Below are 20,047 nucleotides of genomic sequence, written 5' to 3' on the forward strand. Positions count from 1 at the left end.
CCTCAGTGATGTCAGAGTTTCAGTAACTTTATGATCTCAGCCTACTTGCTTTTGCCCAAATCTGGAAGAATCATTGTAGATGGATGAACGATGAAAAACACTATCTCAGCAGAGAAAGCTCCAAAATCATTGCATTGCTTCTGCTATATAAGCTCTATTTTAAAGTTGTTTTAAATAAGGGAAGCCAGGAACACTGATTTCTTATGTAATGTCTTATAGATTTCCTGGTTCTGAAAGTTTTCATAGAATATACAGCCACTTGCAGATGTATCCAATTAGAAAGTTTACCTGTAAATTATGTGCAGTTTTATAAATATTTGGTTGTTGTACCCCTCAGAATTAGGGCGGATAATAGAATTTTTGCTTCTTATTTATGAGTCTTCCTGTGAGCACTCAAATAGGAGAGATCCCTTCTAATAATGTGTTCTGAGGAAAAGAATACCAGAAAAGCCTAACTAAAAAATAAAATATTTCCTCTCCCCCAGAGTCCTACCACCAGGAGCAAAAAGACAGAGAAAGCAGGGCAGAATGAAAAAGATGTGAAACATGAGGGTCCTTCAGAAGGCACTCTCCAGAAATGAAAGAACACATATTTTATAACACGGTCCCCAATCACCAAAGAAAAAGCATAAAATTAAGCAATTCCCTACAGACATTCCATATGATAGCACTGCTTTAATAATTAAAACAGAAGTCTCTTTTAAAAAAGAATTTCTTGTACAACTCCCTCCTTCCTTTTGAATGCATTACCCTGACAGACTGGGAGAGCTTTACATAAAGTATTCCATGGTATAGCAGTGACAGTTTTTTTTTGTTTGTTTTTGTTTTCTTAATTTTGTAACTTCAGTTTGCTTCTTTTCCTGTTTCTCTTATAACCATCGATTTCACAAGATGATCTGACTTGATGGCCTGTGAAAGTCAGTCTGAATAGCATGGTGTTTTCCAGAAGTACACAGCCAGGGAAAGGTAAGCCAGGTGAAAGATTCCAGGGTTTCTTTACACAACTTCTCTTTTTATAGTTATATTGGACCACTGGGCACCTTAAATGTACATTTTCTGCATGTGAGACTTTGTGCACTCAGATCCCATTCCAAATGATAGGCACAGTGCATGTAGCTCTAATATCCCATTTATAAATGTATGCATGGACTGCAGTTGAAAGGTTGGCATGGCAAGGTTCTCTGCTACAAATGCATATGCTGGTCTGGAACAGCCTGGACTTCCTGAAATGCCTGTTGTCATATGTGTGGTTATGAAGCTTTTCTACAAAAGCTTTTCCACAAGATGCCCTAAGCCCACTTGTGAAGAGGTCCCACCCTGATTACCTGATGGAGAGGCTCCCACTGCCAGGTGCACCTGGGTGTAACAGGAAAGGGGAAAACCTACCAGAACTGCATCACTGAAAGCAGAAAGAGGAGCTAGCATTTGTAATAACTATGATTTTTGATTATAGTTTGGAGCTTCAGGTAAATGCAAAGACTCTGAGAAAGACCACAGGAAAAATTGTAGCTCCAAGGGTCAGAGAGGGATTGGTTAAGGGCGGGGATTTTGGTTTTAATTTTTAACCAAGTGAGCACTGATTGACAAATATCGCAGTGAAAATGTTTTCTGAGGTTGCGTGTAAGTCTTCTTGGATGAGTTTTTGTTTGCTAGTGACATGAACAGAAGAGCTGTATCCAGTTAAATCTTCATGAAGCACAGGTGGGTAGGAATACACAAAGAATATTAGTGAACCATCTCTAATTAAGTAATCATGACTTCACCAGAAAACAATACTTATAGGAATGTGGCAAATGTTATAATACATACAAAGGAACTAATTTTCTTAGTGTAAACAAATAAATCTTGTTAAGAATATAAACGTATTTTGGTCTTTGAACTCCTACATCAGGAATGTTATTTTTCAGATGATATTTTAACACTGTGGCTTTGCTGTAGAGCAGAACAGTAATTTTGGGATAGATACTTGTTTTTGTTATTATGTGGGTGGGAAAAAAAAAACTTCCTTAATTTGAGGAGGTGAAGGAGTCACCTCCACAGCTCATTTACTTTCTTAAGATGTTATCTCTGACTAACTGGGAAGGTACCAAGTATCTTCATATGTTTTCTGTTAGGAAAAAGAAGGAGCTTTGGGAGATGATGTGGAACGCAAAGTGCAGAAAATCATGCGGCTCCCCCAGTGCACCTCTTTATATAAAGTAAAAGCCATGATCACTGGTTAAATAGATAGCCACTCAGGCCACTTGATTGGCCCTCAGTCCCAAATGGCAAGCTGGCTATGCTGAAGAAGTGAGGAATCATATCTCCTTTTAAGAGGCTGTCCAGTAAAAGGTGTTACCTGTTTTTCCTTTTTTTTCTTTGTACTTCTTCAATTTTCTGTCTAAAGAATACAACAATGCACCTGAATTCCTTGTACTGCCTGGCTACAGTTCTTAGGATTTTTCATGTATTGGAAAAACCATAACTGGCCATAGGTTTCCAAAATCGTTTTCTGTCTTCCCACCAAGTTGTTATTGTTTTAAGTTGTTATTACTACCCCCAGTCTATCAGAGAAGTCACAATAATGAATATACAGTTTAGCAGGGATTTTTCTGAAGAGTTTTTCGTATGTGACCTTTCCTTAAACTCAACCTCTCCTCTTTTCATCCTTTCCAGAAATGAAACATGATGCAGTGAGAAAGAATCCAGCATGAAGCAGTTTGATAACATTTCCATCCAGCGTACTAGCTATTTTTAAGACCTATTATTTCATATTTCACTGCATCAACTACTTTGGTCTGCCTTGAGCACCACAACTTGGTCCTGGTTATGCCTGAAAATCACACATTGGAAATATGATCTATTCAGTAAATGGACAAACAAGGGAAGGGGAAGCCATAGGAAAATCCTCAGAACAAATCCACTTTGCTGGATTTTCTATTAAGTCTTTTCTTGGCTCACATAGAAAATTAGACACCTAGATTTGTATTACGGAGTAATGGAATTTGAGTACAAGTCAGCAGTGTCCTTGTACGTTTACTTGTATGTTTACCCCCTGTTGTCTGAAGAAAATAAGATGCGTCATGGTATGGTTGGCCCAGCCCTGCCATGTGGTCACTACAACTGTCCAAGAAGGCTGGCAAGACCTAGAGTGCCCTTCTCATTGCCTCCCTTTTTAAATAATGCCAATGCTATTCAGAAAAGCTTTTCTTGCACAGGGATTTTATAAAAAGGAAATAAACTGCTGGAGACTGTGTTTTCTACACAATGCTGATATTTTTGAATTTAGGAGGATTGCTGTTAATATCAAATAAAATAGCATATTTCCCTTTGCTCATATGGTGTTAGGGGGTGATTTTGTAGTTCAATTGCCTTTTATTGAGAATCAGTGATTTTCAATACTTATATTTATCAAGAAGCTCTTTCTAAAGGAGTCAACATGCAAGATGTGCTACATGGAACTCACAATGTAAGTTACATTCTAAGTCATACAGTAGTTTTTCATTTTATTTTTTTTTTCCACACAAAATGGTCTCTTACTAATTTAGGGGTAGTAAGGGAAGTAGTAAGAGGGAATTAGGGAAGACAGTAACGTCAAGTTCTTGTCTCTTGCTGGAAAATGTCTTAAGAGGCAAGCCAGTTGTTATGCAGGTTTGGCATATTGAAGGTTTATATTGTTACACAACAGCTTCCCTTTATAAATCATTGTGATGACTAAAAAAACCCACATATCATGTTCCTGAATCCAAGGAGTAAAAGTCTACATTTGTTTTTCTTCTCTAAGCATCTTCCCAGATATGTATTCTCCAGCTGCATCATAACTTAAAATGGACCTCAGCTAATCTCTATTTTCAAACATTTAAAACTCTTGGAATTTTAATTTAGAAAACAGTAGTTAAAACATAAATAATTTTTAGATAGAAGTTGAAAAGGGATGAAAAGCAAAGGATTCAAAACAAATATATTCAAAATCCTCTATGAGGAAGCCAGAATGGTCATAGTCTACCATTGGTAAGATGGATGGCACTTTCAGTACCACACTCGTTTAGGTCAACCTTTACAGAGAGATTAAAATAAAGGAGAAAATCATAGAATCATAAAGGTTGGGAAAGACCTCCAAGACCATCTGGTCCAGAAGGCTGATTATCACAAAACAAGGTCAAATAGGGTGCTACTTTATTTTATTTCAGCCATCCTGCTCCCATTAAGACCATATCTTTTAATTTTAAGGAGAATTAAAATTGTCAACTCACATAGCCAGAACATCAGAAAGACCCTGAAAACAAAGAAAAATCAGAATCAAATACTTGGCACTTTTTGAGGTCCCTTCTACTCCCCTTCTCTAAAATGCCTTTTTTTTTTTTTTTCCTTCTTCTTCTCTTGGGTATGACTTTTTCAGTCATCTAACTAGTCCTTTATGTCTCTTCTGATACAAAGGAATCCCACAGGATCAGATACAGCACTTTTAAATCGCAGACAAGTTAATTCAGCATGCAAGAATCCAGCACAGCTCTAAGGAGCTGATATGTTCTGCCAGGCTACACCACTAAGTTGCTTCTTCAGCTTTAACTTCCCAAATCATCTTGAGTATCCTATTTAGTGATGATATAATCACTAAAGTCACAAAAGCTCGCTAAGGCCAGATCCTCCTCAGTGAGAAAAGTTCTTGAGTAATTTGACTTCTTATGCAAGTGTCACTGGGGTAAGTTGGATTGCTATTCCCTTGGTTCACAGAGGTTTCTTTCTTTCTCCCCCCCCCCCCCCCTTTTTTTTTTTTTTTTGAGTTCAGGCATTCAGAGGTAAATGCTGTCCTTCTGGTTCTGTGAAGAGCTTTTACATTTCAGAAGTCATACCATTATAATGAGTCAAGCCAACAGACCATCTGGTCCTGTATTTGATCTCTGGTAATGGCCAGCACCAGATGCTTCAGAGGGCAGAGCAGCAGAATCCACAGTTGAATAACCAACCAACAAGAGAAGTTTTTTCAGCTCCTGTCAGTTAGTGGTTCATTTATGCCTTATAAAGTGAGCATTTTTATTTCTCATGCTTTTTGTCATTGAATAATCTTAATCTTATTCAATGATATTTTTTTTATCAGGTAAAGGCAATTTTCAATAAAGAATAGCTATTCTAGATGCATTAGTAGTAAGACAGGTAATCCATTATTTGTTCCAGAGGCCATCCTGTTTCTCAGCTGCTACTTGCTATTTCACTGTAGCTCAGTGGGAATTTGTTTTTGTAGTGTTTGGAGTAGTAACTTGAACAAATCTTAACGAATACTGCAGCTGGATGTAGAAGGGATGCTGGTTGAGCAGACCCTGTTTAGATGCAGGGGTAGACAAAATTGCATCTTAAATTCAGTAATTCAGGATTATTGAGTCAATTTAATATTTTGAAGCCCGAAAGCTCTGTAGATCTCATCTGTGTCTTAGTCACATGCTTCTACAGCCTTTGCAACAATGGAGTGCTACCTTCATTAGTACCTTTTGGCTCCATTGCAGTACAAACTATATAATAATTTCTAACTTGCAGTTTTTGCAGGGTTAAGTAGCAACAAGCACAAACTGAGTTATTTCAGGCTGTTGCTTCCAGCAAATGTGTTTCAATGCACTGTACTAGTCACGCAGTGGGATGTTATCAGTTAGTAATGGCTTGTATATTTCAACTCACTATTTTTAGTTTTTAGTCATACCACATATCCTTTCTTTTCCCTTTCATGAGAAAAAGGTGAACTTCTGTGTCTTGTGAGATCAAATTTGATGCATTGATTTTCTCAGATCTGAAAGATCATTTCAAAACTTCAGACCAGCCTATGTATCATGCACATGCGATGGATAGGCAGAGCTGTTTGTCAGTGAGATTAAGTGATCAGGAACTGAAACAATGGTTAAAAACTCAAGTATCCTTTCTGAATAGCTATTGACCTCCTTCATTCACTTTATAAAATGATTTAGACTCTCAGAATTTCAGTCTGCTCATTTCTCAGATGTTTTGATCTGACTTTTCCTACTTGTGCTGTGCTTTACAATTTTTCCTTCTCATTTTGCTATTCAAAATTAGTTGCAACAGTGAAAAGGACATTTTTATTTTTTTCCTTTTTTTTTTAAAGGAAGGTTATCCAAGTAGGAAAGGTTCACAAATTAGAGCTGCTGTATAGCCAGAAGAGTACTACAAAGAATTAATATATAGAAGGAGCACAAAGTAGAACATGATTTCTCTCTGAGTGCACAAAACCAGCACGTTTATGACAGAATTGCTTTGCAGCTACCTCAGGGAACACAATATAAAAAATAATCTTATGCGTGAAACTAGAAATAGTGGAAAAGACTGCATGTTATTGAAAGTTCACTGCGGAGTCCTGAAGAGTAATTTTGTCAAGTGTGTAGGAAAGCTAATGAAGTGAAATAGCTGTGAAGTCTCACTGCTGCTTCATGGCAGAGACATGATTGATTTGGCTTCATATAGAACTGCACGTGTCAATAGATCAAAAATTCATGTACACCCTAGAAAATCATCATCCATTTGGACAGGCTTAATGTGCAATATGCTACATAGTATAGATGCAAATTTAGGAGGTTTGAAAGGCTTGTAACATACAAGTGTAGGTACAGATTGGTTCTTAGATAATTGAACATGCAAATGCTACCTCTCTGATAGCTGAGTTTTAAGGTATCAGTAAGGTAGGATCAGTTCTTTTGAACTCTGCTTGGTATGCCTATTTTAGTGTCTCTGTCATCAAACAAAATTCTCCCAGATTACACAGAAATGGTATTGGAATGATTTTCCTCTTTGATGAAGAAAGTTATCTTTGTTTTCAACTCAGTTTTATTAAAAAGTACCAGCAACTTTTACAAATCACTGCAAGTTGTGGGAGGGGGAAGAAATGAGTAAAAATCTCTTTCCAGTGCAAATATTTACTGTGGCATCAAAAGACAATTGATTCTCACTATGATTAACTGCAAGAAATCCTAACATAGCAAAAAAACCAATGATAAATTGACACAGTGAAGGGAACTGAATGAATGAAAGGGATAGGTTTTCAATATAAGTATAATCTAAAGCATGGCCTCAAGTGACCAGATGGCTCAAGGGATTAGCAATGCTATATAGTCTTTTCACCTTCCTCCTGTCCCCTCGCCTTCAAGCAACAGGTTCAAATATTTGAGTAAGTAACATAAGCATCCAGACAGACATAGCTTAAAGAGTCTTTATCTACAACAGGCAACATGGTAAAAGTTGTCACTATCTAGTAGCAGTATCTCTATGAGAAGAATTATATGTCAGAATTATGCATTCATTTGAGTTACTTTGAAAAGCTTCAGTTTATTTTCAGGCTCTTTTAAAATACGCCATTATGTTTATGTTCATTTTGTAAACTTTGAAACAAAATACCCTTCTGAAACGAAAGCAGTATCATTTGAAAACCACTACAAATCTCACATTTGCTCCAATTAGGTGGAAAGAGGTAGATGTAAAATATAAATCTGTGAGCATGCATAGGGAATCTTAATTTTCAACACACGGAATGTTGTCAGAGCTGTTTTCCTGAAAATTGCTCCTGCGCATGCTATTTTCTTAGGGGAACACACAGAGAAAAGTATCATCATGAGGGTTAGTAAGTGAAAACCCTTTAGGAAATCTTAGCAGACTACAAACTACTTAAGACAACTTTTTAAGTCATCACACAAGGATGTGAGCTAGAAGGTGCTGAGTTTTCTTTTCCTCTGTATTTGTAGTACTTGTTTAGTAGATAGATAGAAGACTTTGATATTCATCTTGAGGGCTATAGGCTTTCTCTCTTTTCAAGAGCATGAAAAGCAATAATCAGAGCTATTCATGCTCTACATTTAAATTATTAATAAAGATTATAGTAAAAAAAAAGAGAGAGAAAAAAGAGGGGAAAAAAAGGTAAGGCAAAAATCCACTGAAGTCTGTGCGTAAATTTAATTCACGTTAGCGTACCATCTATTTTTGTGTGGTGCTTCTCTTATTCCAAAAAATACATCTGCAGCTTGCATTTTCAGCACTTGAATGTTCAGGCAAACTTAATGTTATATCAAAGTTTTTGTAAATGTTGACCTTTCAAAGCAATATATTGGCCCCAGCGAAGTCACTGTCAAAACTTCTTGGGACTTAACAGAGAGGAGGTTACCCTCAAGGATGTTATTGTGGTAAGGCTGTACTGCTCCCAGTGAGCTCCTATATTCAGAGTGGGTTCATGTTGCCTGTGATTTCACACTGTTTTTTGTCTGACCTAGTACATGCTGAACATTGTATCTCAGATAGCAGTACTTATGCACCAGTTACACAGTGATATTTGTGTACAATGGTACGTGTGAAGGACAAAGTTTGGCATGTTAATCTATATTTACCATCGTAAGTCACAAACTACCCTTGTTTGGTTTACAGCTTGGTGCTATTCACCTTCCCCTTTTCTTGCTTCCAAAGATTTCAGTGATGTGACTGCAGATTCTGGAGCAAATGTTGAGTTAGAATGGGTATAGCTTGGCGAATCTGTCCAACCCTAGAGCACATTGAAATTCTCTCCTTACTTAGCCACAGCATGCATCCTGTAGAGTCAAGGAGCTTCTCTTGCACCTTATATAAACATGAAGATCAAAAAATGAGGTCTATCTGTCCTTTGTCCATTTATATTTAGGCCATACTATTTATATTAAAAAGGGAGGAAAGAGGAATGCTTGACTTGAACAACAGTCCCTGGTTCTTCCAGGACCTTTCAATAAATCCTTGCTTTGTGCATAAAGAAATCATTAGATTAAATAGCTTCATGGAAGAGAAGTTCAAAACAATGTGACAGCCATCGCTGAGCAAGCTCAATACTGAATAGGCAAATTTTTGCTCAGATCCTCTTACTGGCAGAGTCTTAGTATATTCATGATAACTAATGAAGGTAGAAGAATAATGTCAGAAAAACACACAACTTAGTGTGAGCTGATCTTGAATACAATTTGCCACCTGGAAGTAGGGAGTTGCAGACTGAATTGTATTGTCAACAAAGCCTGCACAGCAAGTGACCAAGTTATACACAAGTTCACTGTAAGTCACCTGAGAATAAGAGTTCATATCTGAGTAATCTATTAGAGTCTCTTTTGTCAGGCTGTTAAGATTCTCCCTCAATCTCATTTTCTCTAATTTAATACTTCAGAAGTAGTGGACTATATTGTTTTTTCTTTATCAACTTCTTTTTGCAATCTCCCTTGGAACATGTAGGATTTTTCTGTATTATACAGAAAATATACAATATATTTTGATACCAGTATGCCTATGTGGTTTTCAGCATACTTGCAGATTTAGCAATTTTATGGCATGGTAACTGTGGTGGCTTTGGCAGATGTATGACCTTGCATTTCTTATTCAGATAAAATTTCTATAAGTTCATTGAATGTAGTTAATCAATAGACACAAATCATGTTGATGCTGAATTCATGAAACTTACTTTAAGTTAATATCCTGTTCCACCCCCCCCCCCCCCCCCCCCCCCAAAAAAAAAACAAAAACACAAAACAAACAAAAAACCCGTTGCACAGTGGTGCACAGAGTTTTCAGCCATAGGCTTTTAGCTTCTGGATTTCTACTTCCCCTGGTTAACATGGGCTTCCTTTGGCTTTTTGAAGGTCACTCACCATTTTCTGTTCAGTTAAAATTTTCATTCAAGTGAGGACATGGGGTTAGTCTATTGATCTCTAGCCATTTTGAAATTCCTTGAATATGTTGGTTTCTTTGAAGTATCTGCCATGCAAAGTGATGCTCAGTTTGAAAGTTGCAGAGCTGGTATCTGAATTCATTGAATTTTATTGTAGTCACTGTTTCTACCTAAACCAGTTTATGAAGTGCAGAACATAAAGCAATGGACTCCAAACATAGTTGTACATATGGCAAAAAAATGCTTTTTCGTTGATAAAAATCTATTCCTACTCTGAGTACTGTCGTTGTATCAAAAATATTTGAACCATAATATTATTTCTACAGAAAAAAAATCCTTAATACTAAATGTAACCAAGAGTAAGTGCAAAATTCAACCCCATGAGTTTGGTGCCAAAATCCTATCTATTAGACTTATTTTGAAACTGGGTAGTTTGGGACAATTTTACAGTTGTTCTCAGATTACAATAAAATTCAAACCGGACTATAGAAATGTGCAAATGTTATTGTTAGTCTGTCTGTCAGCTTTGGTCTCATAAAATAAATTTGAAACTGCAGATTTTCAGAAGAAAAGCGTTCAGCCAGCCAGCCAGCCATTCAAGACCATGGGAGATAAAATAGAGGTGGGAGGACCAGCCTTTTTAGAGGTGGGCACAGGCCATGTAAACAGATGTAGCCGCAGTGAATGGGCAAGCCTTGAATAGTGGCATTGTTCCTCGGCTTCCCCGCGCTCTGAGCAGGGACCCTGCACAAGTCACACTTGCAGATGAGAGCTTAAAGTCTGCGTGTTACAATTTGGAGGGAAAAAAAAAAAAAAAAAAAGAAAGCCCCCCCCGCCCCAATCTGACTGCATTTAAGTCTATCAAATATCATGAACATTAGCTCCCCAGAGCCATTTCAGAGGCATTCCTAAGCAGCGCTTACAATAGCTTTTTTTTCAATCTGTTGCATAGTTCATTTAAAAAAGACGCCATCAAAGCCACTTCAAGAGGAACTTTTAGTCTTTGTAATTAATTTTGTAGTTTATTTTTGAAACTAGCTCATTTTCCATTGTCTGTGACTCATGATGGGCCTATAAATAGTAGCTCTAATACATACACGCATACTTAATGTTGTTCAATGGCTGTACATTAAGTGCATTCCGCGAAGGAAGACTGGTGAGATACTGTAAACGTATTTTATGTAATTACATATGCCCTGCATTCAGTAAAAGCTTCCAGGCTGATTGTAGGGAGATGATTCAACTGTGTTGATACAATTTCAGCTTGAAACTTTCATGCCACTGCTGAGTTACTATACACATGTTCATTGATTTATTTCATAGGGAACTGTTATTGTTGAGTACTTGTAAAGGTCACATATACCAGCATTTGGAAGCTTGCCCAGGTTCCTTTAAATAACCCCAGGGACACAAAGTTTTGTGATTTCTGAGGCCTTTCTGGGGAAGAGGCAGCATTAGTAATGCAGCTCTAGTTTAAAGGTTTAACCAGCATTTCAGTAACAGTTCAGTAAGAAAATTATTCATAAATACATACTGTTGCATTCTGGTGCTCAAGAGTGGCGATTTTTCCTTTCCTCTAGTAATGAAAAAAGTTTGTAAGAAACGTACTTCGGTCTTTCATTTTGTTAACTGTGTGTATAAAGATTGTGACTCTATTTTGTAGAATTTTCTGCGGACTGAAGCTTGCCAAACATCTCCAAGACAGAAAAAGAGGAAGCAAAACAGGAGGAAGAAGGAATGCATGAGTTGTAAGTGCCAGTTTCCATTTCTCTCATATTCAAAAATTAAGTGTAGTTCTGTAACAGCTAAGTGAGCACATGTGATATTAGGTCTAGATAATTTTCCAACCTCAAAGTCCTTTGTCTGTATCAACAGCAGCTTGAGTAAGTTGAGAAAGTAAAATAAACCCAACAGTAAATAGTAGGCTTTAAAGTGTTTTTCAGAGTTGCCTTGAAAGTTTGCAGTTTTGCTGCAAACATGCACACAAAGGCAATGTACAGGGGTGTGCTCAATGCCCTTTATTTTTGGGATAGAGCTTGTTTGTTTGCTCTACAGCACACTATTAAAGCCTGTTTCATTTTTTCTTTTAGTAGTATAATTCTATCTCAAAAAGAGTGATAGGGAGTAAATAAGGTGGCCTAATTTAATTTCTTGTTCTGCCACACACTCTGACTTTGTGTCTCATGTCATTAATGGATCTAATAGGATTTTGGCGTGAAGCCAAGGAGGGGGAGGGTGGAGGGGATGAGCTGCAGAGAGAACTGCTGCCTTTCTTAACTCGAAAGCGATGTCAGGCCTATCAGCCTTCTCTTTAGTCCTCCCTGACAGAGCTGGAGGCATTTCTCTATACATGAATGTGTCTCATGCATTCATGAGGCTTTTTGACACCACAGCCTCTTTTGTTAAGAGCTAGATCACTGCTCTGCCCTTCTCCCAGCTGCCATATGGTGCCGTGGAAAGAGGCTTTCAAAGAGGGAGTGGGACTGAGGGACTGAGGCAGAGAGAAGAAAGAAATCGAACTGCGGCAGATGAAATTGATTTATTTTCAGAGCAAAGGGGGCAAGTGACTGCAACTGGTGGAGAGGGGGATGTCTCTGAATATAAAACCGTCTTCAGAGCAGGCAACTGGGCTGTTCGCATGACAGCCGTGCTGTGCTTCTTCTCCAGACACAGTCCTTGAAAATAAGCATATGCATTTTTGTTATCTTAGTAATGCTATCTGAGAATGACTTATAGCCCTGATGCCTCAGCACTGGATCTCAGCAACTTCATTTTGGTTTGCAATTTTAACTTTTTTTGTTATTATTTTTTTTGAGAACAAAATCTCTCTGCTGTACCATGTGTGTATAACTGTCAAGCATTAGTCTGACAACATTAGAAGTTTCCAAAAAATAGCTGTGCCCAGCATGGCATTTAGAGAAGTATTTTTTAATGGAAACTGTCAGATGTTAAATTCTTCTCTTTTAAATGCAGGCAAATCCACTAACATCAATTGAGTTTATTTAGATTTGCAAGGCATTACCTTGTTTTACTAAGGTAATTAAAAAAAAAGAACATTAAAACCAAGTCAGATTTGCTTCTTATTTATTTATTGCTTGTACTTCATTTTGCTTCAAAAGGAAACCTGCTTGACATCTGCCTGCAGTCAGGTTTACTTCCACATTTGGTGATTTTTTATGGAGATTGTTTGAATTTTGTGGCAAATTGAACTTTAATCTTGATGTCAATATGGATCTGCACAAATATGTATTTAACTGCGTTTAGGAAAACTTCTGATAAAACTGATTGAAATTATAATTCTTATTCCCAGAAAAAATGTTAAATTAGTGTAACTATTTTCATACCTATAGAGGACTGAACTAAAATATGCAAAATACACAGAAAGGGGTCAACAGTATTATGTAGGGTTTTTTTGAATGTTTTGTTTTAAATTAATTTGGTGTCAGTTTTTGTCCCCTGAGCTTCTTCAAGAGTCTCATGGGAATTTAGTTCAAGAGATATGCAAGAGGACCAGGAAGATCAAAGATATGAAGCATTTCCGCAGGATGAGAGGATAAATAGAAGACACAATGAGAGCGTTATGAGATAATTTTGAAAAACTGTGATTGGAATGATAGCTAGGGAATCATTATTCACTGTTTCTCAGTGAAAGAACTGGAAGACACCCAATACCAATTTAAAATTGAAGTTTTGAAATGAATGAAGGAAAGTCCCTATTTCACACTATGCATAATTAAATTGAAACTTTTGTTGTTGCAGGGCGTTCTGAAGGCCAAAAGTATAAATTGATTTAAAAAACAGATTGAAATATTTATTTGAAGATGCATAAAGTAGATATTAGACATAGTGCTCTGGATGCAATCTCTAGATCAAGAAGTCCCAGAAATGGCACATTTTTGGAAGCTGAGACAATAAACCAGAAGAAGCAATTAGCCTCTAATTTTGTTGTTTCTTTTTGCCCCTTCTGCTGACCAATGTCAAAAGCACAAATGAATGCTAAATAAACTTTTTATCTGACCAAGTATAATTATTCTTTTATTCTTATAAAATATTTATCACTTCCAGTAAGCTGGGCTCTCTTCTTACTCCATTTATCCTGTCAGACACCATTCATGTGCTTTCTTCCATAGTTCACTTTTGAGTGTTAACTAGAGGGAAGATGTTAAAGCATTTGGGAGATTTACCAGACAGGGTAGACCAGTTCAAAGGGGAAAACTGGTCTACACTTCCCAAGAGACACTGTGGGAAGCTCACATGGCTACTGAAAGAGTTTGAACTGGCTCAAAACAAGATACTATTCTGAAAAATCAACTGCTTGGCTTGGGTTTGAGACAAGGTGCGTTACTATAGACAGATTAGTTTTAAATCAAAAAATTACACTCTTTGTTACAGAATAAACTATTACACAGAGATTGAATTTTCCATTTCCCAAAGCGTGCTGGGCAGTTTATTGATCATTGCAAATTGCTTTCTCTAAGAACTCAAAATAGTAACCAGGGTTACTAATCATCTAAAGATGGTTTTAACCCCCACCTCCGAAACAGTATTCCATATGTTTGGTTTGTTTCAACCTGAAGGTGGATCTTCCCTGACAAGGTTTAGGACCATATGGTAGAACTGACAGATGATGAAAGCAGTCGACAGGAGAATAGGAGGCATAGCCCCTGGATAAACTAAAAGCAGCAGAGAGAATACGAGAGAAAAGCCAAATGACTGTGAAGGACAAGGGCTGTCACTCCTCACTCCGTAAAGAATAACCCAGAAGAGCTGCTGTCCCCACAGATGTGTTGCTATGCTCTCATCTAATATTGGCATTTTTGGAGCTCCTGAGGCCCCCCTGTGTTTTCCATTTGTCCCTTTCACACATACGCAGCGCATGTTGTAGATGGTCTAACCGCAGTGTAGTTTCTTGCGTGAAGGACTGACAAAAAAATGAGGATCGCTAAAGTTTTGGTGATTGCTGTTGGTAGGATTTTGCTGTGTTAGCAGTGTCTAGTAAGCTCAGTCCCAGCTGTCTGTCCTCTCATCCGTCCCTCTGTCTTTGAGTGTAGTCAGCCTGCAGGAGCACAGGAAAGGAAGGTCACTTTTAAAATGTCCCACACTGCACAGCAGACTTGTTAGGACAGACCACATAAGCCCACTGAAACTGTGCAATATTTTGTGCAGGGAAACAGGATTGTCTTTTCACCCTATTCACTGATCAGAGTAGATGGAGAAATGCCAGTCTGAATTCCTTTGGCTTAGATTCAGCAATGCCTTTGAGTAAGAGTCAGTAAAGCTTGTTTTAAGTTAATGATTGTGCTACATGCAGTCCTCATGGAGAACATGTGCAAGGGATCATGTTCCCCTTTTATGCGTATGTCAGCCCTTGAGAAAAGTAGAATGAGACGAATAAAACCACTTCATCGAGATTATTTCTGAGAATTTTCCACTGAGTCATCCAAGTTTCATATCTTTCAGAATTTAAATGATCTATGTAGTTGTGTTTTGCCTTCTGCAAATACATACATACGCAAATAAATGAAAGGAAAGAAAATAATATCTTTGTGAGTTGTTGGTGGTCACAAAAAAGCTATTGTGTTGCTTGTTTGTTGTTGCATTTTTTCTCCTTGTTTGTCCACTCTAGGAGTGATTCATATTGTCAAGTGAAAAGACACTGCAATTACTAATCCCCTTAAAAATGCTGCTGCTTTTTGCAAAGAGAAGAGCAGCATCTGGGCTAAATTCTGACCTCACGTTGCAAATCACTGTTAGTCACGAACATATTTATTCAGTATTCTCCTTCACTACCTATCCTTACAGTAAGAAGAGAAAGGCAAGTTTACACAAAAGAACAAATAACTATTTTTTTTCTTTTCCTTTTTTTTTTTTTCTTCCTTTTTTTTCCCCTTTCTTCTTATTTGTATTTTTATTATTTGATCTTAAGAAAGGAAGAAGTGCTCAGCTGGGCAGACCAGTGGCCCATCTATCTCAGAACTATTTTTTCTACGTGTCTATGTGCTTCCAACAGTCCAGTCCCCTCATCTCCCTGACATCCAGAACTGTGGTCCTAGCTGTTTTAGGACTGGGCAGGAATGCACTCCCTTTTAGTCCACTTGTTGACCTGCTGACTGTGAGTTTGTCTAACCCTTTACCTGCTGATCCCTCCGGAAGGGAAACTGAAAGAATACATTATCATCTATTTAAATCAATACTTTACAATGTAAAGGAAATTATTGGATAAAACACTTCATGTAAACAATTTAAAAATCATAGAATTTGACCAAGTAGCTCTTGATTTACACGCAAGATGCAAACTGACTGTGGCATAGTTTGTGATATTCAGAGTGACAGATTTAAAATGTATTTAAAATATATAAGCTATATGTATGAGTTTAATCCTCTCAAGAATGCCAGGTATGATCAAACAAACATAAAATTAAGTACTTATGAAATTAACTGAAGAGAGTCAAAGTACTTAGCACCTTGCTATATTCTAAGTTAACTGTTTATGCAGTATCATATGGCCAAAAACTGAGTCACAAGTGAAGTAAGGGTCAAGCAAATGATCTAATAATCTGAAAAGAGTCAGTTTCAGCATAGATCAGACGCATGAAAAAAATGATAATTACTTTTGACAAATTTCTTTGTTTCTGATAATTACTGTCTTGACATTGTATTTAGGCTTCCTGGTAAAATTTCCTTATTCTTAACAGCAGAGTGGGAGCTAGATATCAAGTTCTTCAAAGATGGGTTAAACATGTTAACGCAACAAACAAACAAACACATTTTAGCAGCCCCACAGTGTTTCTGTTATGACTTGCTTTTGTGAATCCCTATTACAAACCTATGAAAAAGGTATTGCATGTGGTTAGTTTGGCCATGTTTTTCAAAAAGGGGGCTACAGGATTGAAGATCGCTTGTTTCAGGTAGTGCAGCTATCGAGAGTCCCTGAGGCCATGGGCTCTGCACTAATGTTTGTCACTGCATAATGTTGTGGAATCCATTTTAATTTTCATTGAATACAGAGTCTTGGGAAATCATTTGACAGGACGTTAGGCAAGAGCTGATCTTATATATCAGTTCATGATTCTGATAGCATGGAAGTGCCAAAATGCATTGTTTTTCAGTTGCTGTTATTCATATATGGTTTTGACAAAGAAGGCATTATTGTATCAGATTCATTCAAGTATCATCTTTAGGTGTCTCATCACTTTATGAAAATTGTCCTATCAATAACTGTAATTACAGTAGGTTTTCATATGGGATATCTGTAGAAAATATGCATATTTGGTATTTAAATTTACAACCTGTGGTAATCGTTATGCTTTTTTTTTTTTCAGGGAAAATAACTGACAGCCCTCATTGTACCCTGACTGTCCTGTGTGCTCCAGGTAGTTCCTTGCCATAGTTTGACTACTGGAACTGTTCTTGTGTTGTGCCTGGTGTAAGGGTGGGTGGTGTGTTTTTTTTTTTTTTTTTTTTTTTTGTGGTGGGTTTATCAGCAGCCCATAGGAAAGGGCTACTCTGAAGGGACTAGTTGTTTACTACTTTATTAGAGAAAACTTTCAAAGCTGTTAGTAATGATACTGAAAACTTCTATTTAGAGAAACATAGGTGAGGAAGTTGTAAGTTTTATATTACATGGAATATTTTATGGAGCACTTAGTGTAGCACCTATTACTATGCATTCTCCTCTTCATTTTATGAGCATTAAATCAGCAAGACTGCAGCAAATAGCTCACAGCCTAACTAAACTGATGCAGAATAATTCAGGGAGAGCAATATGCCAGAAGTTGACACTAGCTAATCATATGGTTATCATGGAAACATTCTTTTAATTTCATACCCTGTATTTCCCATAGCAAAATGTAGTCAACTTACAGTTATACAGCAAAAAGTGTTTGAACAGTTCTGTTGAGAAAGTACTGCTTGTAAGAGGTGAGTACAACTCTGCTCCCCAATTAAATCAAATCGTTGTAGTTTTAAATATAATTAATAAGTATTAGTAATGAAAATAGATCAATAGAATGCAAACTGAGTGCTTAATACAATTTTAGGGACTCTTTCAGCCCATATAGGAAAGAAAACATTTTAATGCAAATATTACTATTACTGAGTTTGCTGTTACCAGAACCCAGTAATGTAGGTTATAACTGTTATTGAAGCAGAAGAAATCATTAGAAGTCATTGTGCTTGAAAATGGTTTAACACTCAGGGAATAAATTATTCTTAAAAGTAAACAAAGGTTTATTTTTAAGACACAATATAGTACTGACACTGAGATAGGACAGTTCTTGACAATTACTTAAATCTTCATACCATATGAAAAAAAGCTGAAAGATATAGATCCTGCATCTCTTCTGCACAAAATTTCCTAAGTATTAAAGTCTTGACTGCTGCTCTTTGTAGAGATTAGTCTTCAGCAATCCAGGTAATTTCAAAAGCCTGATACCTCCTTCAATCTCTGTTTAAATTTTGCTCTTGTTTATGTTATCTCTCTCATATCCACCTGCAATTGCAACCACCATCTTCCTCTATTTCATATTCATTTGGGTTTAAATTGTAGGAGCAGGAAATGGGAACATAGAAGAGGCCAAGAGTTTATATTTTCACTCATATCTTTACATCTTTTCAAGAGATTGAATAGTGGTGAACCCACAACAAATGGATCACAAAACATATGCCATATATGTACATGCATGTATATACACTATTTCTACAGTGGGCAACTTTAGAAGGTGTAAATGCAATTAATGTTTTAGAAGCTCTATCTGCCATTAAAATATCAATGAAGTCACAATGGCCAAGATTTCCCCAGATTGTTGTCAGGTGTCCAAATCCTAACTTAGAAATGCAGGAAGTTAGTTTTTAAGAACTCAGAAGACTTACTGAGTTTTAGTGATTTCAGTATGATACAAACATTCATGGATATTTTACATTTTTGGAGATAGCAGAACCCCAAGAAAAGCTGTGCATTTTGTATCCTATAAAGGAAGGAAATTTGGAGCTGTTCTTCCCAGCCAATATTCTTTACTAGAAACTTTGAGGTTCTCAACACCATTTGCTGAAAAATCACGTCTTCTACTTAAGTTTACTCACTTAAGTTACCAATTTTTTTCTATGTACGGACTTCCAAAAGTAGTGCACTTTTACAGTCAATTAAAAAAAAAAAAAGTGCATACCTTGCATGTGGAAGTATCCAGTGCTTTTACCCACAGAATTCTTCATGGGAACCAGTACAGGTTTTGTCCATGGCCTTACACATACTGGGATATACAGGATCACAAACTGTGCAGGTTGGGAAGAAAAAAAGCCTGAGTTGCTTCTCCTGCTTTTAATGCACAGTAAATGTTAAAGTGTTATATAATTACTTTGAGTCTAGTTTCATTAATTATTTTGCTCTCTGCATCACATATGGGTGATTTCTCATAGGTTAGAAGTATACTTTGCTCAGCAGCCAAAGGTTTACTCCTAAGCGTTCTTAACTTTCTGACACATAATTTCTGCTAAATTCTGAAGGAAAAACAAACAAACAGCAGTAATAAATAATAATAATAAACTGCATACAGGTTTAACCTTAAATACAAATCTTCTCAATTTATCCCCAAGTTAAGCACAGGTCACTGGCATACGTTTCTGCACTCTTGACAGATGCAGTAGGTGATCCCTTAAACAAACACAAGCCTAAGCAGAAGCAATATTTGCACAGATAGCTATCAAGTCAAACAAAATAAGCCCCCTTTTCATTACTGAACGCAGTGCAAGATGCACATCCAACCTCTGAACAGAAACACATTTTTCAGTCCTAGAACATATTGAAGGATGCCTGTAGCCAAATAAAGTTGAAAAGCTGTGTGTAATGAGAAGCAGGATATTACCCTGTTCCTCACTGTTATGGGGTTGCATGCCTTCTAATGTTAAAGCTGGATCATATAGCTCTGTAGTAATGCAATAAGTAAGTAAACATTGAATCACCCCTCTTCCTGTCCCTGCTTCTTCCTCCCCGACCCTCGGAGGAACTATGGAAAGATAGAAGGAGAGGGGAAAAAAGACAGCTTACATTTGCTACAATTTAGCTTCTGGCAAGGGACATTATAAAGAATTCATTTCCTGGCACATAATTTACATGTCCAGTCCTCCCTCCCACTCCTCCACTCCTTTTTTTTTTTTTTCTCCCACCCCACCCCCATATCCTTCCCCGAGCTGCCTTCTCTGCAGTGTTCCCGCAGCTTCCTGCCTCATGTTTGCTTTCTATTTTCATATCCATGGGAAAGGAATCTGCTCTAGCGTGGGGCTGCTATCCTGCCTGTGCCAGCTGGGGCTGCCACCTTTAGCTTAGGCCACAGGTATGTGGACTTCATTAAATGGCGGTGAAGCATTGAGCAAATGATAGTCATTACATTTTAGCAATGTCAGCTGCAG

The 20,047-nt window shown here is 37.2% G+C and overlaps 1 long non-coding RNA gene across 1 annotated transcript; it reads right to left on the reverse strand.

The window, feature by feature from the left end:
- Positions 1-14,060: 14,060 nt before the first annotated feature.
- Positions 14,061-19,757, reverse strand: LOC121069896. The gene is made up of 4 exons (XR_005819735.1): positions 19,686-19,757; positions 18,808-18,913; positions 17,945-18,134; positions 14,061-14,699 (listed from the first exon to the last, which is right to left on the reverse strand). It is a non-coding gene; the product is annotated as an uncharacterized LOC121069896 (long non-coding RNA).
- Between the last annotated feature and the right edge of the window lie 290 nt (positions 19,758-20,047).

Source organism: Cygnus olor, chromosome 4 (assembly GCF_009769625.2).
Source record: "Cygnus olor isolate bCygOlo1 chromosome 4, bCygOlo1.pri.v2, whole genome shotgun sequence".
Lineage (NCBI taxonomy): Eukaryota > Metazoa > Chordata > Aves > Anseriformes > Anatidae > Cygnus > Cygnus olor.